Source organism: Sus scrofa, chromosome 11, assembly GCF_000003025.6.
Source record: "Sus scrofa isolate TJ Tabasco breed Duroc chromosome 11, Sscrofa11.1, whole genome shotgun sequence".
In the NCBI taxonomy this organism is placed as follows: Eukaryota; Metazoa; Chordata; class Mammalia; order Artiodactyla; family Suidae; genus Sus; species Sus scrofa.
This window is the reverse complement of record NC_010453.5, coordinates 6,797,288-6,823,182: the sequence shown is the minus strand read 5'-3', so window position 1 is coordinate 6,823,182 and position 25,895 is coordinate 6,797,288. Positions and strand designations below refer to the sequence as shown.

General features: G+C 49.6%; 1 long non-coding RNA gene across 2 annotated transcripts in view; it reads left to right on the top strand.

Annotated features, from left to right (window-relative positions):
- The window catches only part of LOC106505250, a 215,180-nt gene that overhangs the window by 172,710 nt on the left and 16,575 nt on the right, over nt 1-25,895 (top strand). For both annotated transcript variants that reach the window (XR_002336641.1, XR_001299465.2), the window contains one exon: nt 18,467-18,631. This is a non-coding gene — a long non-coding RNA (uncharacterized LOC106505250). The remainder of the gene's footprint in view (nt 1-18,466; nt 18,632-25,895) is intronic.

Genomic DNA, 25,895 nt, shown 5'->3' with positions numbered 1-25,895 from the left:
TACCTATCTGATTTCTAGAACTCTAACTTCACAATAAAACCGTGTCCTTTCTCTCCTAAAATTTGTCTTCGTAAGTCAGAATGATCAAATCCAATTCCATCTGTGATTTTGCAGCTCGTAAATTCATCCTGTCATTCTGTTATAATTGGCCAACATTGAATTAATTCATTTCCTATGGCAGTGTCCTTGGTTACACTGTTGGGATTTAAGACGCATTAAAATCTAAAGAAATTTTGGGGTTCTCTTGTGGCGTAGTGGGTCGAGGATCCAGCGTTGTCACTGCACCAGCTTGGGTCACTGCTGTGGCACAGGTTCGATCCCTGGCCTGGGAACTTCTAGTGCTGCAGGAGTGGCCAAAACAAACAAACCAAGGCCGTTTTGAAACCTTTGCAAAAAGCATTGACTTTGCTTCCTCCTTCTTCCAGATGGAAGGATCCCAGGTTACCTCCTAAATTATTCCCATCATCCACAGCTACCATTTACTGATTACATATCTTTTGAAGCAAGCACCATTCTTCCAAGAAATCATGAACCAGCCCTGAGTTACAGCTTTTCTAAGTGTTCCTGAAATTACCATGACAGTCAGGTTGGAGATTTTTGCTCCCAGCCCAGTCATGCTTGGTCAGTCCTGGCGTATTTAGAACATGTGTTGAAAACAAAGTTACATCACAGCTGCCAGCGGAGGGCGTGCCTCCAGGGCTGGAGTGGGGCTCACCTTGGGGCTCTGGGTGTGGAGAGCCAGCCAGGTAAGTCAGCATCGTCCGGGTTAACAGGTGAACTTCAGCGCTGCCTTTGAAAGTTAGTACTAGGAAAAAGCCTTTCCTCTCCTCCTCGTTTGGCTCTCCCTGGCTGGTGTTTTCCTGAACGTGAAAAATGTATTTGCTCTTTACAACGCCCACCCTCAAAACATAGTCTTGCAACTCAGCCAAATTTTCTGCTGAGCCAGCCCGTGCGAGCAAACAGGAGGCCCATGGCAACCATGGGGGTGTGTGTGTGTGTTCTTTCCCTCCAGTTTCCTCCTCCAGAACCAGCCACCAACGCAGTGCACACTTTCTAAAACAGAACCCACATCCCCACCCCTGTGCAAGGAACTAGAACATAAACAAACCCTCGTGCCGAGGTCTCTCTCCACGGTCAGAACCCAAGGACAGGAATTAGTTCTTGATTCACACCCGCCCTCCCAGGTCTTTATTCTCTGACGGTGAGAGAAGGTCGCCTTTCTTGAATCCCTGTGTGACTCACCTGTATCAGTCCAGCTCTCCTCCACTATGGAGACAAAATGCTCCCTGTGTGTAATTAATGGCAGAGAATCAGCAGTTCCAGAGATGCGAGTCCTAGTTAGTCAAGGAGGGTTTCCATCCCACAGAAAGCTCAAAAGGAAGCCTTTGGGCTCTTCCTGTATCAGAAGCCAGAAGCCCGAGTGGGAGCCGAATACGGAGGTGTAGTTTTGTTGGTGGTCACGGAGAGAACCAGAGGACGTGTGCAACTGACCCGACTGTGGGCTTGGCCCAGTCAGCCTCTCGCTTACACCACCTGAGCTCACATCCTTGTCTGTCAGAGGATGACATTGGACCTGACCGCTAGATCGCCCCTGGCTCACAGATTAGGTGACTCCGTGAGGCTTCTCAGCATTTGCTTGGTACCAAGACATGCCCACTGGAAAGCTGGGTTGATGGACAACTTGGCGGTGGTATAGAGAAAGCCTCCATGTAGCTAAGGAGGGTAACAGGAAGTCCAGAGAGGAGGGAAGATCTACCACCATCAGTGGGGTAAACAGATATTTTTAATGACAGAGGGTAAACCAGGGGCAAAATTATGACATAGCCAGAGATTGTGTCCAGCTCCTACGTAATCCTTTTTTCTTATCCATCTGTGTAAAGGACTTAAAATCAGTGACTTCCAATTTAGGTGGGTTTGAGAGTCACTGATTTTTCATCAGAGGGCTTCAGGCATGTACATCTTATTTTCATCTGTGAATTGGAAGCTTTCCTTCCCCCTCCTGCAGCAGGCATTGTAGGCATGAAGGAGTGGCTGAGGGAAGGACACGTGTGCACCAGCAGCTTCAAGATTCCTGAAGCCAGGGGCCAGGGATCTGGGCTGGGCAGAGGGCAGCCCTCACTCCTCCTGAGTGCTCTGCCGGAACAGTCCAGAGCATCACGAGCAAGCTGGGCTCTCCCTGCTCTGTTTGTTTGCATTCCATTTGATGAGGCAGCTGCTAAAAACCCGTCCAAGTCTCAGCTGCGTGGGAAGCACGCTGGCGAAAGGCTCTAATGTGCTCAGAGGTGACGGCATGGAGCTCACCGCAGCATCACCTCCAGCCTAGTGGTACCCAGGAGGTGAGGGAAGGATTTCATAATCCACCCCCATCTACTCCCAGATGAACTTCCTTCCCCTTTTGAGAGGAAGGTATTGGGGAGCAGCAAAGACATGGCATCACTAGGCACTGGGCGTTTTAAGCCTAGAGAGACCTTTTGTATAAACGGAAGAGAATGTCTTTGGCTGTTGGATGCCTGCAGCCCAGGCTCCTAAACCCAACAGAAGAGGAGCAAAATACGGTCACCAGCAGGGGGCGCTAGACCGCTCTTGGCTCCAGAGACAAAGGAGTAAATAGGAAGGTTGGGCTCCCAGCCCAGGCAGGGCTTTAGACTCTTCTGACTCAGGGGCTGCTGTTGTTTAAAGGTGTTGATTAGGGGCGTGGCTAAGACTGGAGACATCCTGAATCACTCGGGGTGCTGAGCTGGCCACCTGCTGCCATAATTATGCACTTAGTGGGACTGTGCCTGTGCTCTGAGCCATTTCCTGATATAAAGCAAATATTTGAGTTTGAAGAGCAGAGTAAAGCTGCGGAATGTTTGCTTCACGATTTCTCTGTTGCCCCAAGAAGCCTTGGAGAATCTCGTTGGTGGCTCTCAACACGAGAACCTTGTTTCCATAGTCTGTTTGCGCTTGGACCCAGTGACGTCATGCATGAAGCACGTCCTCCCTGGCTGGCTCGCTCTGACTGCCCTGTTCTTCGGTTTCATCTGTGCATTAGGGCCCCAAGTCTTCAAAGGTGTTCCCCCAAGATAGAAGGGCAGGGGTGGGGGTAGGGTGGGGGTGGGGCTTTGGCCCAGGAAGGGTCTCTTTCTCCAGCCCCTGGCGCTGTTGTGACGCTAGCCCAGTGTTCTCCAGCTCGGAGCTGGGAGCCAGCAGATGCAGGGAGGTTGGAAGGTTCGGGAGCCAGTTCCCTCTCTCTCTCCGTGATCTGGGTAATTTACTTCATTTCTCCAGGCATTTGTTTTCTGATCTGCAAAAATTAGGTGCAAGGTTCCACGCAGCTAAACTTTAAGCTTGAACACGTGACTGGACTCCGGCCCGGGACACTTTCCAGTTGGGGCATCAATTCCAAGTCTGATCTGGGGTGTGAGTCCTCTTGGAAGTGGGTCGCTGTGTCCTCTAAGCCGGAACTTAGGCTCTGGGGTGAATGGAGGCGGTCCAGAATCACCTGAACATTTCATGGGCCCTGCATGCAGGTTTTTAAATCTGCTGGAAAAACAGCAGCGACGAGCAGAGACCATTCAGGATCAGGGTCTAAGGCGTCATGGAAGGAGTGCGAGTTCCTCAGAGCGCCTGCTTCACAGAAGTCATCTCACCCCCTGGAATCTGCTGTTCTAGTATCATATCTCTGCAACATGCGTTCTCTTTCTCTCTCCTCGGAGATCACATTTCCTCTGCCTTTTGGCATTATTGGCTGCATCTCGAATTTAATCAGCTTCCTTTCCCCCCGCCCCCTTGGCAATAGGACCTCTGGGCTCGGCTCTTGTGCTAAAGTTACCTAAGTCCTGCGGTTCACAGGGAGAACGGAGTCAGCAGGACTGGACCGACTAAGCACAGGTGGGCCACAGTGGGGCCAATTTCCAGTCCTTATTTTGGCCGAATTCCCACTGAAATCTAATGCCCAGTGAGAACTGCGAGGTTTCTACATACGCTTAGGAATAAAGGTTTTTAAAAGGCTAGAGGGCAAGAAACAGGAATCTGTATCTGTCCATCCGCAGTCACCCTCTGCGATGGCTATGATAGGCCAATTGTCCAGGCACCCTCTGCTCATGCTGGCACAGGGGGGCCGCCCGTGCCCTTCCCACCCCCGTGCCCTCTCCGAGGCCCTGCCCATTCGTGCCTGCTGAGACGGAGCCCACTTCTCAGAACAAGCCGGACGGGAGAAAAGACAGATGGAGGGCTGGATGGACTCGGCGTGTCCCTCCTCCTCTGCCATCGTCACCCCTTGTGGTTTTATCACTCGGTTAATGCACCGGGTTATCGCGAACCAACGCTTGACCCTATGCGAATGAAAAGGAGCGCCAAGAAGTAGTTGCCCCATCAAGACGCTGAGTCATCACAGGAGCTGGGAGAGACTGAACCATGGAAGTTTTCCAGAACAAGGAGAAACGTACCTCTCTGGCTGTTAACAGCAGGATGTTCTGGAGATTGGTTCCCCCAAGATTCCAGCTCTTTGCTCTAGAAATAGGGCTGAGGGGACCCGTGACAGAAATGGTAAACTCTCCAGTAATTTTCACGGGGCTCCACAGGTTCTACCTGGGAAACACTTGGGGAATAAAAGTTACTGATGGTTGCCCCCCGCCCCCCTCGGCTGAAGCAGAATTTCTGGAAGGGAGAATCCAGGCATCAATATTTTATTTTTTGTATCGCAGTTGATTGATGATGCTGTGCCCGTTCGGCGGCATCAGGATTTTTGAAAGGCTCCCCAGCTGATGTGGACGCATAGGCTGGCCTGGAAACATCTAGTAAGCACTGCTTTCTTCGCTGCATGAGGGAGTTGAAAGAGACCTCCCAGTGCTGAAAAGAGACCGTTTTAATGCTGAATAAGTGAGGTACAACTGAGAGAACATTGATGCTAGCGACAAGCAACACGTGCCATGGGCCGCCTGTGCCCTGAGCATTGACTTGCACCAGCTCAGTTCATCCTGACCTTGATCCCTGTGAAGGACACGTTATGAGCACTATTATAACATTTAATAGGTAAGGGCCCCAAGGCTCAGGAAGATGCAGTGACGGGGCCACGCCCTGAGCGCTAATGTGCGGGAGGCACGTGTGTGCACGAGGCACATGTGTGCGGGCAGCTGGCAAATGCAAAGATGCCTGAGATGGGTCCTGACCCTCCAGGTGCTTCCTTGCAGGAGCAGAGACGTCTGCACCAGTGATGGCAGCTGCCTTAGAGCCTCAGGACACCGTGGGACCAGGGGAGAGAGCGCGGATTCAGAGAGGCTTCAGGGAGGGATGAACTGGGCTTTGAAGGATGAGCCCCCTGCCGGTGGGCAGTGCTAGCGGGGGGCTGCGACGGAGGACATCCCAGGGAGAAAGCACAGGGCCCAGCCATCCCACAAAGCAGCTGGGAGCCGGCCCCGAGCCGGGTCTGATGAGGTTTTTTTTTTTTGGTCTTTTTTTTTGTTGTTGTTGTTGTTGTTGTTATTGTTGCTATTTCTTGGGCCGCTCCCGCGGCATATGGAGGTTCCCAGGCTAGGGGTCCAATCGGAGCTGTAGCCACCGGCCTACGCCAGAGCCACAGCAACGCAGGATCCGAGCCACGTCTGCAACCTACACCACGGCTCACGGCAACGCCGGATCGTTAACCCACTGAGCAAGGGCAGGGACCGAACCCGCAACCTCATGGTTCCTAGTCGGATTCGTTAACCACTGCGCCACGACAGGAACTCCTGATGAGGTTTTTTTTAAAAAGCAGCAGCAGAGGCTGAGCAGGTAAGTTGCCCTGAATGATGGGATCTTAAATACGACCGAGGAGGCAGCGGGCCACCCCTGCGTGTATCTGCACAGACTGTGGGAGGCTCCGTGTGACCGCAGCCCTCGGGAGCCTGGGAGAGTCCCATGCAGACAAGGACGTGAGCCCAAGCCTGGGCCGTCCAAGAAGAAGGAAAGATGCCTAAGACACCCGAGAAACGAGACTTGACAGACAGCCCTGACGTTCCATGTCACCGGCCTTGAGCTACTCTGTACTGTTGCATAAAAGCCACCTCACAGTCAGGAACCACACCCCTGGCTGGGTGGGACCCCACCAGGCCACCACTGCGTCATTGATTCTTTGTGAGCTGAGGCGGTGGTTACGGGCATTCCATGGGAGGGAGCGGGGCTGCGGTATCTCCTCTGCGCATGTGGGGTGTCGCGCGTGTATTTACTGAGATACCGCGTGTTTTCCCAAGGGCTTTGACACCACGGCCTGTCGGATGGTCCCACCGAGGCGGGAGCGAAGAGCAGGGGCTCTCTGCGACGCCCCTGGGTTCCCAGAGGGCAGAGCTCCTCCAGCCCCCCCACCGGAGGACTTCGCCTGGGACTCGGGACTGGGGGGTGTGGCCAACGAAAACCATACATTTGTTTGCAGTTTTGTGTTTTATCTTAGAATTTCATGGAAGGTCTGCATTCTCTCAGCAGATCCATCCCTTCCTGTCACGATGGACCAGGCGTCCCCTGGCAGTCGGGGGGCCTCTGGCTCCCCACCACGCGCCCCCTTGGGCAAGACAGCGTGGTGACTGTCCTGACTAGGACTGGGTTTTTTATGTGGACCTGGGTCACTTGAAAGACACCTCAAAGCTATCATTTCACTATGGTCAAAGAAAAGAGCTTGTAAATCTTGCTTTTTTTCCCAGTGTTTTAGCTGCCTGGGTTAGCAGTTGGCAGCTTTTCATATATGACCTACAGGGAAATGCTTTCAGTGAAAGATTGTCTTGTTTGCAACAGGTCCACAGGGATAGATGGGTATGAACGTCTGAATTGCCAAATTCTCTGTGGTGGGAACCTACACGGGGGAGCCTGAGGCGGGAAGAGGAGTCTGGGGGAGAAGAGGGGGTCTTGGTCATGTGACCGATGCAGGCTGACAACAGGCAGCTTCCCTTGATCAATGATCTTCGTGGAAAAATCCCCACACGCCTTAACCTTCTCCATCCAGAGGCTCGTGACTCCCACGTACACTCCAAGGTGTTTCTCTCCCTCCCCAGGCCCTGCTTCCTCTCAAATCTTCAGCCTCTGCTCTCCAACACACTCTTTTTCTCTTTCTTTTCTTTTTAGGCCTATGGGAGATCTCGGGCTAGGGGTTGAATCAGAACTGCAGCTGCCGGCCTACACCACAGCCACAGCGACGCCAGATCTGAGCCACATCTGTGACCTCCACGGCAGCTTGCAGCAATGCTGATCCTTAACCCCCTGAGTGAAACCGGGGATCGAACCTGCATCCTCATGGGTATTAGTCGGGTTCTTAACCTGTGGGCCACAACAGGAACTCCCTCCAACCCTCTTAATGCTGGGCCTTTCGATTATTTTCCTCCTCGTGGGGCTTCTGCAGCTCACTCACCTTTATCCCATCTTGATGGAGGGTTGAGGGAGTCTGTCTTCCCATCCCACCTGTCAGCTCCTGCTTTCTCCAGATTTGTTGCCTCTTTGGTGGAGTATTCATGTCAGGTTTTTCCCTAAGTCCTAACCTTTTGTTCACTTGGACTGAATGAAGGCCTTTCTCTTTCCCAGTTCTTGGCAGCTGGCTCGCTGCTCGGTGGCAAGATTGTGTTTGGCAGGGGTAACCTTACCTGCCAGAACCCTCCTGCCTGGGAGGCTGTGGCGGCTCTTTCTCCCCACAACCTGCTCTAGGGCACCTGTTCTGATGCCAGGACAGGTCTCCCAATGACCAAATAGCATGGCACCACCACACTTGGTACTAGCTTAGGATCTGGAGCAAATTAGGTCATAGTTCCTTTGAAATACCCTTGCTCTGATTGTCAGTCTATCCACTTTCTTTCCCGGCCAAGCTAAGTTACAGCAGATAAAATACCTTAGTCACTCCTTAAATACTTGATTTTGATATGCTTCTATCAGAGAACTGTAGCCACAGAAACACGCAGACATGAGCCAAGCAGAAAAAATTGCATGGCAACTGCCCAGCTCTAATATCCTGCCATTCACTTCCTGTTTACTGTTAAAGACTTGATGAACCTGTATGTGCTACTGCCCAGGGCATGTAAGAGTCACCAAAACCCCTGCTGGATGACTGTTTTGATGTGGCTGGAAAAGACTGGCTCCACTCAGACCTTGGCAGCAAATTTAGGACCATCACCTGCCAGGGTTATGTCCTGCCCTGAGGAGCTGGGAAGCAGCTGGAAGGAAGGCAGAGGAGAAGTTACACCTGGGTTGCAAACCTAAGTCCGAGCAGCCTCTCAACCCTGAAGTTTATAGCAAAGTGTCCCTGAAGAGAACTGTCATCCGCTGGAATAAACTGTCCTCAAAAGGATACTTGAGGGGCCACTTTGGGGCCCGTTCAAGCCGTATTGGACCAGTTACAACATCATGGCTGGGTATAGGGTGGTTGAGGAGGGGGGATGGAAGCAGAAGGGAAAACTGGTCTCCAATGAGAGGAGCTCAGGGCATGGGGAGAAGAAAAAGGGAAATGAAATCTCCAGGTCCACTTGAAGTCCCCAGTCTTGGGGGGTTGAGGTCTGACACTGCCCTCACCGCAGCCTTCAGTTCCTTCCAGAAGGCATGCCAGCAGCCGCATCTCAGCCCCACCCCAAGCTGCCAGCTCAGACACCGGCAGGACTTGGCAGAGCACAGCTGATGACACTGACAGGGACAGCAGGGCGGCCTCACGGGAGACAGAGGAATAGCAGACCAGGTCCTGGCCAGCAGGGCTTGCTCTGGACTCCCTTCCCCAGTGCTCCCCAGTTTCTGCTGACGACAGCTGACAGTCTTACCCAGGATATTTACGCTGTAACCGCCCACCAGCAGCTTTGCTAGAAAGCAACCGCAGAGCTTTCTACCCAACAATGAAACACTGTGAACGGTCATTTCTTTTCAAAGAGAAATGTAATTTCATGAGGAGTGTTTCCAAACTGATAAAGCGTTTTTCAAGTTCCGTGCTTTTGCTGGATAGACCCGTGAGATGAATCGCATGGGGAGAGCCGTTTAGAATGAGTCCCGTTAATAAACACGCTCCATGAGAAGGGGCCTGCAGGGACATCGTACGAGGATTGTCCTGGGCAGCCAGGCCTTCGTGGAGGCTTGTCTGCATGACTCACCAGTCTCTCCATGTGAATGGGATTCCTTGTTGTCTTGGTTACAGCGAAGGGCAATTCACTTCAACCTAATGACTACATACACATCATGGTGCCATTAGACTCGGCCCTTGTGTGCCTGAAAAAAAGCACTGATGCCTCACTTTGGGGGTCCCACGAGGACATTACGAAACCCTAGGTGGCTTTGGCCTTCCCCACAATCGCTGAATTCACAGTTACTGAGGTCCACCATGTGGCCGTACCAGCCTGGCCCTGGAGGTGCGAGGATGTATGACTTGGTCCCTGCCCACAGGGAGCAGAGAATCTGGTGAGAAAAATAAAAGCCATTGGTCCACCACTCAGGTAAGGGCATCCATGAATTGGAAGGTACAGCAAAGGTCAATCCTGAAAAGAGGCTGTTGACATAAGTAGGTCTGGCTAGAATTCGAGCACGTGGAAGCCATTCCTTTCCTGTTGCTCTTGTAACCGATGACCACAACATCAGTGGCTTCCGACAGCACTGATTTACCCCTACAGCTCTGTAGGTCAGAATTCCAACATGGGTCTCCAGGGCCAAAATCAAGGTGTTGGCCCTGCCATGTCCCTTATTGGCAGGGTCTAGGAGAGGCTCCACTTCTTTGCCCTTTCCAGCTTCTGGAGGCCGCTCTCATTCCTTGGCCCATGACCCAACCCCCTCACATCCAGCACTGGTGCCTCTTGCCGACCACTGGCCCATGGTCATGCTCCCTCTGACCATCGCTGGGTGAGGGTTTCTTTTGTTAAAACCCCATGTGATTAAACCAAGTCCACCTGGAAAATCAAGGCTAATCTCCACACCTCACAGCTGTGAACTTGATCGCATCTGCAACGTAAAGTTATATATTCACAGGGTCTAGGGACTAGGACATGGACGTCTTCTGCCTGCCATTCTGAGAAAAGACTTGCCACCGTAGACAGCCTACAGATTGCTTTCGTGTTGGGTTGCTTCTGTGTTTCTGTTTTTCCAGTCATCATCCTTCGGAGATGCTCTTTGACACCCAAGGACTGTTTTCTGCGGTGGTAGATGCAGGGATCAAAGGGAGGGCTGTTTCAGTGTGGTGACCTTTTTATAGATCATAGAACTGTAGCCTCTCTTACTTCTGGTGTCTGCCCCGCTTGTGGCCAAAGTTGGTACGGGGTGGGTTGGGGGGCTTGCTGCAGGCTTCCTCATGGGAGGGACTGATGCCTGCCTGCCTCACTGGTAGGTGGAACTGATTCCTACCCATCTGGTGGGTGGGGCTTTGTCTCCGGGTGAAATTAGAGGTGGCTGTGTGCCTGGGGGTCTTTAGGCAGCCTGTTGACTGAGGGTTGGGGCTATGATCCCTCCTGGGTTGTTGTTTGCCCTGGGGCTTCTCAGAGCTGATGGGTGGGGCCAGATTTTCCCCAAATGGCCCCCTCCAGAGAAAGACATGCTGCTGAAGATTCCTGAGAGCTTTGCTTCCAATGTCCTTCCCTCACAACAAGCCACATTCACCCCTGTTTTCCCAGGCTGTCCTCCAAGAACTGTAGTCAGGTTTGACCCAGATTCCCATGGAGACTTTGCTTTGCTCTGGGACCCAGCGCACGTGAAAGTCTGTGTGGGCCTTTTAAGAGTGGGGTCTCTGTCTCCCCCAGTCCCATGGAGCTCCTGCACACAAGCCCCACTGGCCTTCAATGCCAGATGCTCCAGGGGCTCTTTCTCCCAGTGCCAGATCCTCACACGTGGGAGTTCGACGTGAGGCTCAGAACTCTCACTCCTGTAGGTGAGTCTCTGTGAACCAGGTACTTTCCAGTCTGTGGGGCTTCCCACCCGGGATGTGTGGGGTCGCTTATATCGCATAATCGCCCCTCCTACCTCTTGATGTGGCCTCCTCTTTTTCTTCTGGAGTAGGGTATCTTTTTGAAAGTTTCCATTCCACTTGGCTGAAGATTGCTCAGCATTTGGTTGTAAATTGCTCAGCATTTGGTTGTTTTTAGGAGAGCGGGTGAGCTCCAGTCCTTCCATTCCACCATCTTAATCCCCTCTTCAAGGGGAGGGTTGTTTCAGTATCTCCTGGTGTAACGTGGAGTTTGGAAAAGATAACCCAATTGAATATTTATGTTTGGAAGAAACTGTAAAAAGTCATGTTCCCATGATGCAAATTACAAAAAGTAGAGTTCAGCCACATTTTCTTGGCCAGTGGGGCTATGGAGACGTGCTGACACTGTTACCTCTGATTGGGAACAGGCCCGGCGGTGGGGGGCGGGTAGGAATGGGGACAAGGGTGGACACATCACTGGCGGGTCTATTAGACTCTCTCAAAAGAAGATTGAAAAGCACTGAGTCAGCCAGGATAAAAGACTTCTAACGGGTCTCCCCACCCCCATACTCTCCCCCATCTAACCCATACCCAGTGCGGAGAATCTTATCACAGCCGCAGCTCTCAGGTTGCTATTGGCAACGCCTGGCATGGGGCAGGTCCTCAGCCAACGTTTGCTGAATGAATTGCGTGACTGCGGTTCGTGTCATGTCTGCCCAGAAGCCTGTCTTCAGTCCCCCCGTGATCCACTGAAAAAAAGTCCAGGTGTTCCCAACACACGAGTTCCTTTCATCAGTCCCATGTCCAAATCCTCTTTTGCAGGCTTGTATTCATCTGCTTGGGCTGTCATAACACAGAACCGTAGAATGAGTGGTTTTAACAACAGAAATGCCTTTTCTCACGGTTCTGGAGGCTGGACCACAGCTGTTGCCGTGTCAGCAGGGCTGGTTTCTGCTGGGGAACCTCCCTGGCGTGCAGGTGGCCGTCTTCTGCCGTCGTCTCTTTGAGGACTTGAACACAAGAATTTGAGGGAACACAATGCAGCCCACATGAAAGGCCTGGCTCCTTACTTTCTTTCTACCATCCTATCCGATGCCCTTCTCCTCTCATGCCTCCTTCCACCCTCTCCACAACTTTTCCCACCTTGCCCAACAGACCCCACCCAGGAAGTCATTTCTTTCCTCCAAACAGCCATGGCAATACATATTTTTCCTTGTGGAACAGGCTGGCCAATTTTTACTTTGCACTGTATTACCTGTTTTTTTTTTTTTTTTTTTTGTCTTTTTAGGGCTGCTCCTGTGGCATATGGAGGTTCCTAGGCTAGGGGTCGAATCAGAGCTGTAGCCACCAGCCTACGCCAGAGCCACAGCAACGCGGGATCCGAGCCACGTATGCGATCTACACCACAGCTCACGGCAATGCTGGATCCTTAACCCACTGAGTAAGGCCAGGGATCGAACCCACAGCCTCATGGTTCCTAGTCGGATTCCTTAACCACTGAGCCACGATGGGAACTCCTGTATTATCCTGTGTTGTATTTGATCTTGTAGTGTGCTAACTTTTGTTATAGGTATTATACGAGTGACTTCCTCACCTAGAATGTAAACCCTTGCTAGACAGACTCCACCTAACCTCTGTCTCTCACATGACTTGATACAGTGCCTTGAACACAGTAGGTGCTCAAAAACCTAGCTGATGAGTAAGCCCGATAGTGGGAGATAACGATGAAGCAGTCACTTGAGTGTGAGATGAGTTAAAAGGATCACAGGGAAATTATGTCTTGCTTTGAAAACGAGTTCTTCGAGGCCAAGGAATCAGAATCCCACACAAGTTTGTGGTGAATGAATACTTCTGATAAGATTAGTGATGCGTGCCAGGAAAGCTGGCAGGTCCCCTTATGGCGCCACTCGGAGACAGGAGATGGCAACACCAGCTCTGGAGCTCGGCTGCCTGGGTTTGACCTTGACCCTGTGACCCAGAAAACCTTGTGGAACCTCTCTGGGCCTCTGCTTCCTCCCCTATTCGTTGAGGATAACATTTCTAGTGCCACCTCCTAGGCTCTCGTGGCCCTGGGATTAGATCCTGGCACGTGAGAAGCAGTTGGTAAATGTTAGCTATTATCATCACCAGTGAGATCAGATGTTTTGAAAGGGCCAACCGTCCTGCCGCTCACATCTTCCAGCCCTTAAAGGGCGATCATTACATCGCAGTGCAGGAAGAGGAAAAGTTCTCCCCAAGTGTGACACTTGCGCCCAAGCACGTGCGCTGCGCCCCGGGTCTCATGCTCCGTGTGACGTCGTGCGGGAACAGCAGGTAGAACTTCCTGCGTCGTGGTTGGGCCTTTGTGAAATGTGACAGCCAAGCCCGTAATTATTCTTAGAAATGCCAGAACTCACTGGAAGCAATTGGGCTTGACAGTTCAAGGGCTAATTAACGCCAAACCCTGCTTCTTGGGTTGCCTCATTTGCAATTCTTGGTCGTTTATTTTCTTAAGTCTTTTAAAAAATTCCTTTTGCAGTTGGGTAGAAGGTAAGAAAGTTGGGTGCAACAGATCGCTGGGGAGAGGGTGCTGGACAGACCCTGGGGGTCCCACAGAGATATGGGGGAGTCGTCAGTGTGCGGCAGAGGGGGGGGTCCCCATCCATGTCTGACCTTGGATTGACTGGGGGAAGCCACAGCATGTGTGGGATCCCCCTCCTCCCAGAAATAATGTCAGCCCTGTCCCCAGTTCTTCCTTTCCAGAGGTGGGAGGACTCCCTTTTCTCCCCTTGCTCCCTGTCTTAAATAAGAGCATTTTTGTCTGGACCCACTTTTTAAATCCAAAGGCCTCATGAACAACAAAACGAAAATATACTGTGTGAAATAAGTCACACACAGGACAAATATTCTATGATTCCACTCAGATGTAATATCTAGATGAGGCAAATCCAAGATCCAGAAAGTGGATCGGAGGTTACCAGGGCCTGGGGGTAGAGGGGTGAGGGAGGAGTTACAGTTTAATGGGAACAGAGATTCTGTCTGGGGGGATGCGATGAAAGGGTTTTGAAAATAGACAGCGGTGCCGGTAGCACAAATGTGAAGGTAATTAGTGTCAATGAGCTGTGCATTTAAAAGGGACGAAAATGGCAAATTCTGTGTTATATATATTTTAGCACAATTAAAAGAGGTTGAAAGGCAAACAAGAATGTCCTCGTCCCGAATCCTCAGTGTCACATTTATCTTTTATGCTTTTAGTATATATATATATTTTTACTCAATGAATTTATCACCTCTGTAGTTGTACAATGATCATCACAACCCAGTTTCACAGCATTTCCATCCCACACCCCCAGCACATCCCCCCACCCTCCCGAACTGTCTCCTTTGGAGACCATAAATTTTTCAAAGTCTGTGAGTCAGCATCTGTTCTGCAAGGAAGTGCATTGTGTCCTTTTTTCAGATTCCACATGTCAGTGAAAGCATTGGATGTGGGTGTCTCATTGTCTGACTGACTTCACTTAGCATGATAATTTCTCGGTCCATCCAGGTTGCTAAAAATGCTGGTATTTCGTTCCTTTTAGTGGCTTAGTGATATTCCATTGGGTATATGTACCACATCTTCTTGATCTACTCCTATGTCGATGGACATTTAGGTTGTTTACATGTCTTGGCTATTGTGAATAGCGCTGCAATGAACATCGGAGTACATGTGTCTTTTCGAGTTGTGGTTTTCTCTGGATAGATGCCTAGGAGTGGGATTGCTGGGTCAAATGGTGGTTCTACGTTTAGTTTTCTGAGGAATCTCCATACTGTTTTCCACAGTGGTTGCACCAGTTTACAATCCCACCAACAGTGTAATAGGGTTCCTTTTTCTCCACACCCTCTCCAGCATTCACTGTTTGTAGACTTTTGGATGATGGCCATTCTGGCTGGTGTAAGGTGGTACCTCATCGTGGTTTTGATTTGCATTTCTCTAATAACAAGTGATGTTGAACATCTTTTCATGTGTTTTTTGGCCATCTGTATGTCTTCTTTGGAGAACTGTCTGTTTAGATCTTCTGCCCATTTTTTGATGGAGTTGTTGGTTTTTTTTTTTTTTTTTTTTTGGTATTGAGCTGTAGGAGGTGTTTATAGATTTTGGAGATTAATCCCTTGTCAGTCACTTTATTTGCAAAGATTTTCTCCCATTCTGTGGGTTGTCTTTTCGTTTTGTTTAGGGTTTTCTTTGCTGTGCATAAATTTTTAAGTTTAGGCCCCATTTGTTTATTTTTGTTTTTACTGTCATTAAGAGGTGGATCTGAGAAGATGTTGCTGTCGTTTATGTCAGAGAGTGTTTGGCCTATGTTTTCCTCTAAGAGTTTTATAGTGTCTGGTCTCATATCCAGGTCTTTAATCCATTTGGAGTTTATTTTTGTGTATGGTGTTAGGGAGTGTTCTAATTTCATTCTTTTCCATGTGGCTGTCCAGTTTTCCCAGCACCACTTATTGAAGGGGCTGCCTTTTCTCCATTGTATATTCTTGCCTCCTTTGTCATAGATTAGTTGGCTGTAGGTGCATGAGTTGAATTCTGGGCTTTCTATGCTGTTCCACTGACCCATATTTCTGTCTTTGTGCCAGTACCATACGGTTTTGATGATTGTTGCTTTGTAGTCTAGTCTAAAGTCCGGGAGCCTGATTCCTCCAGCTCCATTTTTCTTTCTCAGGATGTCTTTGGCTATTCTGGGTCTTTTGTGCTTCCAAACAAACTTTAAAATATTTTGTTCAAGTTCTGTGAAAAATGTCCTTGGTAAATTGATAGGGATTGCATTGAATCTGTATATTGCCTTAGGTAGTATAGTCATTTTGATAATACTAACTCTTCCAATCCAAGAGTATGGTATGTCTTTCCATCTATTTGCGTCATCTTTGGTTTCTTTCATCAGAGTCTTATAGTTTTCAGAGGACAGGTCTTTTGTCTCTCTAGGTAGGTTTATTACTAAGTATTTTATTCTTTTTGATGAGATGGTAAATGGGATTGTTTCCCTAATTTCTCTTTCTGCTCTTTCATGGTTAGTGTATAGAAATGCCGTCTATATCTGTGCATTAATTTTGTATCCTGTGATTTTGCCAAATTCATGGATGAGCTCTAACAGTTTTCTGGTAGAGTCTTTAGGGTTCTCTAGGTATAGTATCATGTCATCTGCAAATAGTGATAGTTTTACTTTACTTCTTCCTTTCCAATTTGGATTCCTTTTATTTCTTTTACTTCTCTGATTGCCGTGGCCAGGACTTCCAAAACTAGGTTGAAGAGTAGTGGCGAGAGCAGACATCCTTGTCTTGTTCCTGATCGCAACAGGAATTCTTTCAGCTTTTCACCACTGAGGATGATGTTCACTGTGGGTTTGTCACATACGTCCTTTATTATGTTGAGGTAGGTTCCCTCTACTTAGCATCACATTTAGAACGACACAGCTGGACTCCTGTTAATGTGTCAGGGGCACCAAATGACCAGCAGCTCGCAGGACACAAGGTGCTTGCGGTCCAGCCTCTGAACCTTCGCAGGTGCTGTTCCCCCTACCTGGGGTGCCCTCTTCGCCCTGCCTCTCAGAGTTGCGTGTCGTCTCTAGAAACGCAAGTCAGTTGTCTCTTCCTCATCCAGGCTCCGCTGACCCCCGCCCCTGCCCTTCCAGGAAGAGCTGGCTACTTCCTCCTCTGCTCCTTTCACCCTTCATCAGCACTTACCGCATTCTACTGTGATGTATTTTCTGTTCAAAAAATAGCATTACCAGACATACGGTGAAATTCACCCTTTTTAGTTACATTCCTGCAAGTTTTGATAAATATGTTTAGTATGTAACAGACACGGATGCAGTCGCAGCACCCCCCAACCACCCCCACATCCCTCCACCAGCCCCTGGCAACCACTATTCTCTTTCTATGCTCTCCAATTTGGCCTTTTCCAGAAGGTCATATAAATGAAATTTTCCAGTATGTATCACTGTCTATTGTGATTATTTTTTAAAGTTTATATATCCGCTCTTGTTCTCCATTGAGCCCCTCATATGGGGAAGCGGTCTTAGGCGCCTCCCCCAGCACCAAGCCCTGTGTGTGGTCCCCAGCCGTGCCCTGTGCCTGCTGGTGGAATGAGTGCATGATAGCATGATGTTATACCCTGTTTCTCTCAGAGGATGGTGCCCTTGGCTTCGCGGATAAGCGGGCGATTCCAGGCGGGAGTAGCAGCAGCTGGTAGTAAGACAGCCATGACCAGAAACCCCAGGAGGTCCCCCAGCCCTTCTTCCCAGGTGACTGACAGGGCCAGAATGTGGTGAGGCAATTGGCCCCCAGCTGCCCACTCAGCACTGGTCACCCCGGGCCAGCCCCCAAGGGCCACGCCTGTCAGCAGAGGCTCCAGGCCGGCAGACCAGACAGACTGGTCCCCCTATGTGGGACAATTCCTGGTGCAGGCACCTCTGGGCCTCCAGGTCTGCCAGCCTAGGCGCAGCGCAGGCGGCTCCAAACTACACCCATCCAGGAGGCAGTGAACTTTAGTCTGGCTGGGAGGGGGGCAAGCAGGATGTTGAGGGGAGTGGGGTCCTCAAAACCAGATCACCTTTGACCTCTCTCATACCCTCCCCAACTCCCATTCCTCTCTTCCCCACGCCCCACCACAGACAAACACATCCAGAGGATCCTTTGCTGGCTCCAACCTGGAGAATAAGCCATCCATTTGAATTATTTTCCACTGTGGTTTCCTGTTTACCTTTCCTAGAAAAGCTGGGGGAGTGCTCATACCACATCCTTAGCTCTTGCCTGTGGCCTCAGCTGGAGCAAAAGTACCACTTCCTTGGAGTTCCCTGGTGGCACAGCAGGTTAAGGATCCAGCATTGTCATTGCAGCAGCCGGGTCGCTGCTGTGTTTCAGATTTGCTCCCTGACCCAGGAACTTCTACATGCCACATGCGTGGACCAAAAAAAAAAAAAAAAAAAAAAAAAAAGTGCCACTTTCTTATTTTCTTTCTTTCCTTCCACACTTTATTCAATCCTTCATTAGCCTGTCCAGGGGAGCTTCTTGAGGACCAAAGGCATCACCAAGCCTTGAGGTCATTTTCCAAGCACATCCGTGATTAAAGAGAGATCATAGCAGAATGAGGGCCACACAGTAGACACCAGATAAATATCTGTTAAATGCATTTCAACAATTCATGATCAATAGTCTTGGTTATGGAAACCAGGCACCTCTTCTCAGCCCTCAGTTTAGAATGCTCGCTGTCTCTAAGTCATATTTTGGGGCAGAGACAGAAAAAACAACCCACTATTGCTACTGGTAACTGTGGCTAAATAATTAATGGGCAAGAGGATAGAAACTTACGGTTGAAAGGACATTTGGAGACCATGGCGTGGGTGCTAAGGCCATTTCTTACCATTGCAACAATTGGGAACTGGTTTTAAAACAGCTTCCTTAATTTAGTTTTTTGTGGAAATGAAAAAAAAATTTAATTCCTATCACAGGTCAGGCGAAGAAGAGCAATTTCCAGGCTATACCCATTCGGAGTGACATTTCTTTTAAAATCTGTATCCTCTGCATCATCAACCTAACAGATGTGTTTTCACTTTCTCTTTTTAACTCTCAGTGTTGGTTTGTCTGCAGAAATAAGGAAGGGGATTGGCTCCTGAATTCATGCAGGGGCTCTGGCCCCACTGTGCGGTTCAGAGGCCCTGCTCACACCTGCACTTCGGTGGAAGAGTGGACCCAGATTCACTTCCGGGGACGAGGCCACGGGCTCAGGTCTTCTCGGAACCACGCCATTTGCAGGTACATTTCACGGCAACGCGTTTTACCCCACAGATGACCTTTATTGGTCCCACAGGCGTGAGCCGAGCCCCAGGGTCACAAATCCCGCAATCACGATACTTGAAGGCTCCCCAGATGGAGAGAAGACAGCTACCAGCTGTAACCGGAGCTGAGGGGAACAGGGGAAGGGGCAGAGCTGGGGAACTGGCTGCCTCCCCAGAAGCCTGGAACCATCACGCCACATGAGCAGGCATCCCGTGGTCTGACACTGAGGCCGCCAGCCGTGACCCCGCCAGCACCAGCGCGAAGCTGGGAAAGAACACAGGCTGCTTCTGCTCCAAGTGAGCTGGAATCCTGGTTCCTCGCTGGACTGGCTGTGAGATTTTCAGCACGTTGCTTGACCTCTCTGAGCTTTTTCTGGAACATGGGGCTCACTCATATCCCCTGCCTCCCAGGACGGTCAAAAGCACTCAGTGGGGCATTGTGTATAAAGACCTCGCAAAGCACATAGAAGGCGGAGCTCTTATTGCTCCGCCCTGCTCCCCCCACCAGATAATGAAGAGTCCTGCCAAAGCCTCCGGGGCATGGGGCGGGGGCAACTGTCGAATGCCAGGGGCATGCATTTTAACAAGGATAGGACATCAGGAGAAGTCTGGAGTGAGGGACCCAGCAGGATGAGGGTGGGGCAGGCTTGGGGCGGACTCACCCACACAGAGGAGGAGGGCTGGAAGGAAACAAGGGCATTAAGAATAAACATGACCTTGGCCTATAGCGAGACCCCCATCAACCCCTCGCCCTTGAAGCTAGAGCGACAGGCCGTCCGCGTTGCTAAGAGCGCCCTGATCTTCCACAGAAGCTCGACTTCTCCCTGACTCCTGGGTGAGGGGTTAGCCCCGAGGTGCCCCCAGCCAGGATGTCCTGAGGGTTCTCCCAGAGCAAACAGGCGAGCACAGGAATGGAAGTCTGTGGCAGTGGCCACTCACTGGGCCTCCTCGCAATGGGACTGAGAAGCCGTCTGCCCCTGCTCCCATCATCTGGAGCCAAGAGTCATGCTTCCAGGCATCTCCTCCAGGCTGGAAGAGGGAAGCAGGTGACAGACAGGAGGTGGCCTGTGGCAGGTGTGGAGGTTGGGCAGCGGCCACTCTGAGCCACACCGTGGGGAGGGGTGTGGCTTCCTGGCCAAAATCACTACAGCCCACCCACCCCCTTCTCACAGGGCTGCATTTCTCAAAGCCGGGCCAAGTGAACATTTTCACTCTGCTTCCTGCTGCCCAGTCTTTGCTTCATGCCTTCAGCTGCTTAACTTTTAAGTGCCAGGCCAGCCCTGTAGACATTGGTGTGTTCCCGGCATTGCTCTATGAAAGTGACTCTGAGTGTAAAACACGAGGCTCCGTCTCTGGCTGGGACTCAGAAAAGCCCCGAGGCCCCTCAGTCACCTCCATCACGGAACCGTGGGCGTCAGGATGACACCTTGATTTCCCCCAGACTCAGACTTGACTGTGATAAGCTGAATGGATACATGACCGATTGTCTCTCTGTAATTCAATCACATGCATCCTGGTAGCAGGAAAGCGTTTGGACACGTCGCGGGGTTTTTCTCATTTAATAATTCTGACTCGCTCGAGGTGGTACCAATAAGATATTGATCGAATTTTCTTCTGATGCTGCGTTTTGCGCGTGCAGCCTTTAGACATATGCAGATTCAGAGAATGTGCTGCTTTGCACCTGAAGACATTTTTATTTGGTTGGGTTGGGTTTTACTCTGACAGTTCTGTGTTGATTACATCAGTTCAGGGAAATTTCCTCCCACTTTCTACACTAATGTCCCCAGTCATTTGGTCCTAATACTGGACGTGATGTCCCCACTGCCTCTGACCACACTTTTGGGAGCGAGAGATGGCAGCTCCCAGGCTGGCCTGGCCCACAGTTGGGGTGAGCGTGTACGGTGCCTTCAGGGGGTGGGTTGCTGAGGGGACATTTTTAAAGGCTTTTTAACAACTACTATTTTCCAGATAAATCTCATCAGATGCTAATTATGAAGCATCTGCCCTCACCCCCCAGGCATCCTCAAGTCAGACCGGTCACAGGTATCTTAGAGGAGAGATGAGTCAGACGGAGATAAACTCTCCGCTCGCCACAGCAGGAATAAACTATTGAAGTATCATAAAATGGTCCCCCCCAAAAGGAAGACATCCAGAGGTAAAGTAGATTCAATGAAGACGAGCCTCTGAAGTCCTCCAGCTATTGGTCTAAGGGAGCATTTTTTTTTTTTTTGGTCTTTTATTTTGATAGGACGTTTGCCCTCAAAATTGTTTTGGGAATGCATGTTCATTCCATGATCTTAAAAAGATTAAGCATATACGTATGCACATGCATATATTCATCCACTATTCATTCTTAAAAATCTCTGGGGAGGAGTTCCCATCGTGGCGCAGTGGAAACAAATCTGACTAGCATCCTCGAGGTCGCAGGTTTGATCCCTGGCCTCGCTCAGTGGGTTAAGGATCCGGCATTGCCATGAGCTCTGGTGTAGGTCACAGTTGTGGCTTGGATCAGGTGTTTTTGTGGCTGTGGTGTAGGCCAATTTGACCCCTAGCCTGGGAACCTCCATGTGCCTCGGGTGCAGCCCTAAAAAGACAAAAAAAAAAAAAAGCTCTGGGAGGGGGAATTCTCTTAGGGCACGGCAGGGTAAGGATCTGTCATTGTCACTGTTGTTGCTCGGGTTTGATCCGTGGCCTGGGAACCTCCACATGCCCCAGGAGCAGCCAAAAAAAAAAAAAAGTCTGTGAGAGGGCATTGTGTTCAGAAGCACATTAAATAATTCATATTTTTCCACAAAAAAAGTGGCCCATATTTACTTTTTAGTATCATACCTAACAGCTCTGGCACAGTGTTACTGCCCCTCTAAGAGCGCTGGCTGGCCCCCACTGGTCCCCTGTGCTGTCAGAAATATCTGCTTACCAGCCTCGATGGAGAAGGAAATTGCCCTCTGACAGGTGGATGACCCGCTTGCTACCTGAAGGCAGCTGGAGCGTCTCCTCCCATCTTCTGCGTGGAAGAGTTAAGACCCCAATTCAGACCCACTGGAAACCACCCATCTCTACCTGAGCCAGAGAACACTTCCCGCCATCTTGGCTTCTTCTCCCCCAGAGGGAGCGGACATTTGATGAGCTGCATAAGTGAAGACTCACCCAACTTGACAATGTGGGCCTCAACGTTGTTTGATTTTTTTTTTTTTTTTGTCTTTTTGCCATTTTTTGGGCCGCTCCCGCGGCATATGGAGGTTCCCAGGCTAGGGGTCTAGTTGGAGCTGTAGCCACCGGCCTACGCCAGAGCCACAGCAACGCAGGATCCGAGCCGCGTCTGCAACCTACACCACAGCTCACGGCAACGCCGGATCGTTAACCCACTGAGCAAGGGCAGGGACCGAACCCGCAACCTCATGGTTCCTAGTCGGATTCGTTAACCACTGCGCCACAACGGGAACTCCTCAACGTTGGTTTTATATGAGACTTAATCATTAGGCTTAAGGATTAATTTATAACTGATTTGTCCAATTTCCACAGTCTTACCACGTTCTACCGGCTCGTTGGAACAGCCTTGGAGCTGTACGCTAAAGTCTTCAGTGCTGCCTTTCACATTTTCTGTCCTACCATTGTTCTGGGCTGGATTTTTAGATCAGTGCTGTGTTTTCTGGCTATAACTGATCAAATGAGGAGACTTGAACGAGACTTTTAAAGTAATTCTACAGGAGTTTCTATTATGCCTGGGAGATACATATCGTGATCCTTTAAATGAAAAAAAGTAAAATACAAAATCAGCTTATGATTCTAAGTAATCACATCTTTTAAATCAGCTTTTTAAAGTGGGAGAATTGTGAATTTTACTTTATAAAATCATTTTTTAAGCTAGAAAGAGGGAACTTCTGGCACCTTTGCAGTTGAGAATTTTATGGGTTCTGAATTAACAAAAGACACTAAACGACCCACTACAGGTCAGTTGGCCAGACAGAATGAAAAACATAGCCGTCAAAAACAAAAAGCCTTCCTTTTCTGTAGAAAATGTGTTTGGCTGAAGATAATGGAAATATACTCATCATATGAACATTAAAAACAAATAATTCTGAGCATAGAAAGTGAAATGAAAAGATATATACAAAATGTCCAAGTCAACAGGGTTATTTTTAGGCCAGTAGGAAAGTGATGTGCCCCTTTTTTCTGCTCTTCAATGGAAATATGTCATTCTAGTACAATGGCAAAATGGAATATAATTAATTGCTTAAATGATCAAAGAGCAAACCTGGTGCCATGCGACATGTCTCTGGACAGCTGGGAAACAACCACGGTTGACAGAACCTGCTGTTACCCTGTTACCAAGGATGAGGAGTGGTCCAATTTGGGTGAAAAATGCTCACACCAAGGCCAAAAGGCAGGCCAGCCGCAGCAAGCTCTCCAGGTGGAGCCCCAGCTGGCCGGTGGCCCGAGACCAGCCCTCTCCATGCTCAGGTATCACGGCGGCCAAGCGGGTATCATTTTTGTAGGGTCAAGCTCATTTCAGCTTTTCATCCCAGCCTGCTCTGATGTGTTCAGATGAAATGCTGAAAATTTTTAGAGCAGAGAAAGCCATGAAGAGTCTGGCTTCCCAATCTGTCCATCTGGATAGACACACTTTGAATCCAGAGAACTTCTGGCACCTTCACAGTTGAGAACTCTGTGTGCCCTGGAATTAGCAAAAAGGACTAAACTACTTATCACAGGCTATTTGGCTGGGGAGGATGAAAAAGACTGTCTTCAAATAGAAGAAAAAAAAAATAGCCTTCCTTTACTGTAGCAGGTATGTTTTGCCGAGGTATTCCTGTAGGGCGAAAACATTCATTCTGAGGCGAGGGAGGGTTTTCCTCCACTCATTCATTCATTCATTCATTCATTCATCACTTACTCATTCACACCAGCTCTGTGCACAGTCCTTCAAGCAGTTGTTCCCAGAGTGCGGGCCCAGAACTAGCAGCATCAACATCACTGGAGATCTTGTTAGAAATGCAAATTCTCAGACTCAACCCCAGGGAGAGGGAATTACAGTCTCAGGGGACGGGAGGCTGCCAGTAATCTGTGTTTTAATAAGCCCTCTACCCGGTTGCCATGGCTGCTCTAGTTTGAGGACCCCTGGGCTCCTGTACGTTCTGTTACAGTGAAGAGGGGAGGAATTACTGACAAGCATCTCAAGTAAGAGAGGCGAGAACAGGGCACGGAAGCAGCTCATGGTTCTGGGGAAGCCCACTGGGCGAGGCAGCCCCTTACCCTGTAGACAGGGCTTTGCAGAAGCTCTTTCCTTGCACCGGATGCTTGATTCTATGGCGGCTGCAGTGTTTATTTCCATGAAGTTCAGGAACATGACTCTCTTAGAATGTCAGATAACATGCGGTCTTCTCAGTCCAGTCTGGTAGTGATTTAAAGTGTTTGTTTCCATTGGCTTCTGGGATGGGCTCAGTCGAAAGGACCCACACTGGAAACATCTCTACTCTTTCTTGCTGATGTTCTCCGGTCAGAATGACTTTGTGCTCTTAGGACGTGGCTGTAGTCCAGTCCTCACGGCCCAGCGTAAGGTTGCTCAAAGGTAATCTAGGAACCCTCAGTAGCTGTGGGAGGTGTCACCCCGTAGGTCGCTGGAGCCACACGGCTCCCTTAGAACCAGCACTTGCTACTTCCTTCCTCATTTCTTTTTTCAAGTTCCTTTCTTTCTCGATTTTATAAAAGGATTGCTGGGATGCTTTTATTTATTTATTTATTTTTATGCCCACATCCATGGCATATGGAAGTTCCTGGGCCAGAGGTTGAATCCAAGCAACAACACCAGATCCTTGAACCCACTGCGTTGGGCCAAGGATCAAAGCCATGCTTCTGCAGGGACCCAAGCTGCTGCAGTCAGATTCTTAACCCACTGTGCCACAGTGGGAACTCGGGTGCTTTTAAACAGTAGCATCCTGCCACCCCCCATACACATCCAATACCTGCCCAGGGGTTATTTACAGTTCTCTCTGTGACAGAAGAGGGAAGTAGGGTAAGAAATGAAACTGTCGGGAGTCATTCTTTATTGAAGAACAGTCAGATATGGATATTTATAAAACTGATGCTGGAGGAATAGACCAGGGAAACCAGGAGTCATTGTATCAAAATTTAACAAACCTGACTTTTCGAGAACATGTCGATCAAAGGAAGCCTTAAGTGTTGATATTCCGAAGAGACGGAAAATGTCATGGATGAGGAAAAATCTTTGTACCCAATCCTTGAAGAACCTTAAGAGAGGTTGATTTTTATAGCACGTTCTCAGGTAGCGTGAGGCTGTATCCTCCGTGTCATCTGGCACCTCCGGGAAGCTTTGACACACGAGGAGCAACCTGCCTCTGGCACCAAATCATCACTCCAGTGGCCTTAGGACCAAGAGTGACCCAGGGTGGAAGGTTTCCAAAGACCAGTGGGGCCTCCTGGACCCACATGGGGCCATTGCCTGAGACAGGCTCTTGGGGACCAGACCAGAACGTGATGCCACCTAAACAAGGGCGCTGGAACGCCCAAGAGTCTTATGTGACTTTGTGCAGAAGACTGAAAGCATCCCTGGATTTTTTTCTCTCTTTCTGGGGACTGAACACTTCCAACTGCGCAAACTATGCAAGAGTCACTGTTCCCCGATGAAAGCAATCACTTCATATCAGGAACATCTTGTACAATCACGATCCTTCGGGGTACTGTTTATATTTAATGAGCTTTCAAAGGACATCTGCAATGTACTTTACCACCAGGAGAAGAGGTGACCAAATGGCTCGGCGTTTGAAAGCCCTGCAAAGCTAATCTGACATTTCGCTGTCGTTGGCATGGACTTTGTGGAGGCAGTTGGAGTAGATCCTTGGGCTGGGATGGGTGTGGAAAGCTAAGACCATCTGCAGCTCTGCAGCACCTGTCTCGCCTACGCACTCAGAAGAATAAACTTAGAGGACAGCTGTCTATACCTACAGGAATGAATTGGTACTGTGTAGGCAGTCTTGTAGACCATAAAACGAAAATCCCACCCGGTCCAGTGAAAGTCCTTGTGTGTCTTCCTCCGTAACAGTCTCCCCTTTCCTCTTCGTCTTCTGTCCGCATTTCTAGCCACAGATCCCAAGAACACGTCCCTCTTCAGTGGCTCCACTATGACACACGGTGAGAAATATATTTTACACCACATCCAGGTACCCGCATCCACAAAAACATTGCTGAAACAAAAGACTCTGGCAACAACAGTTATTCTTACT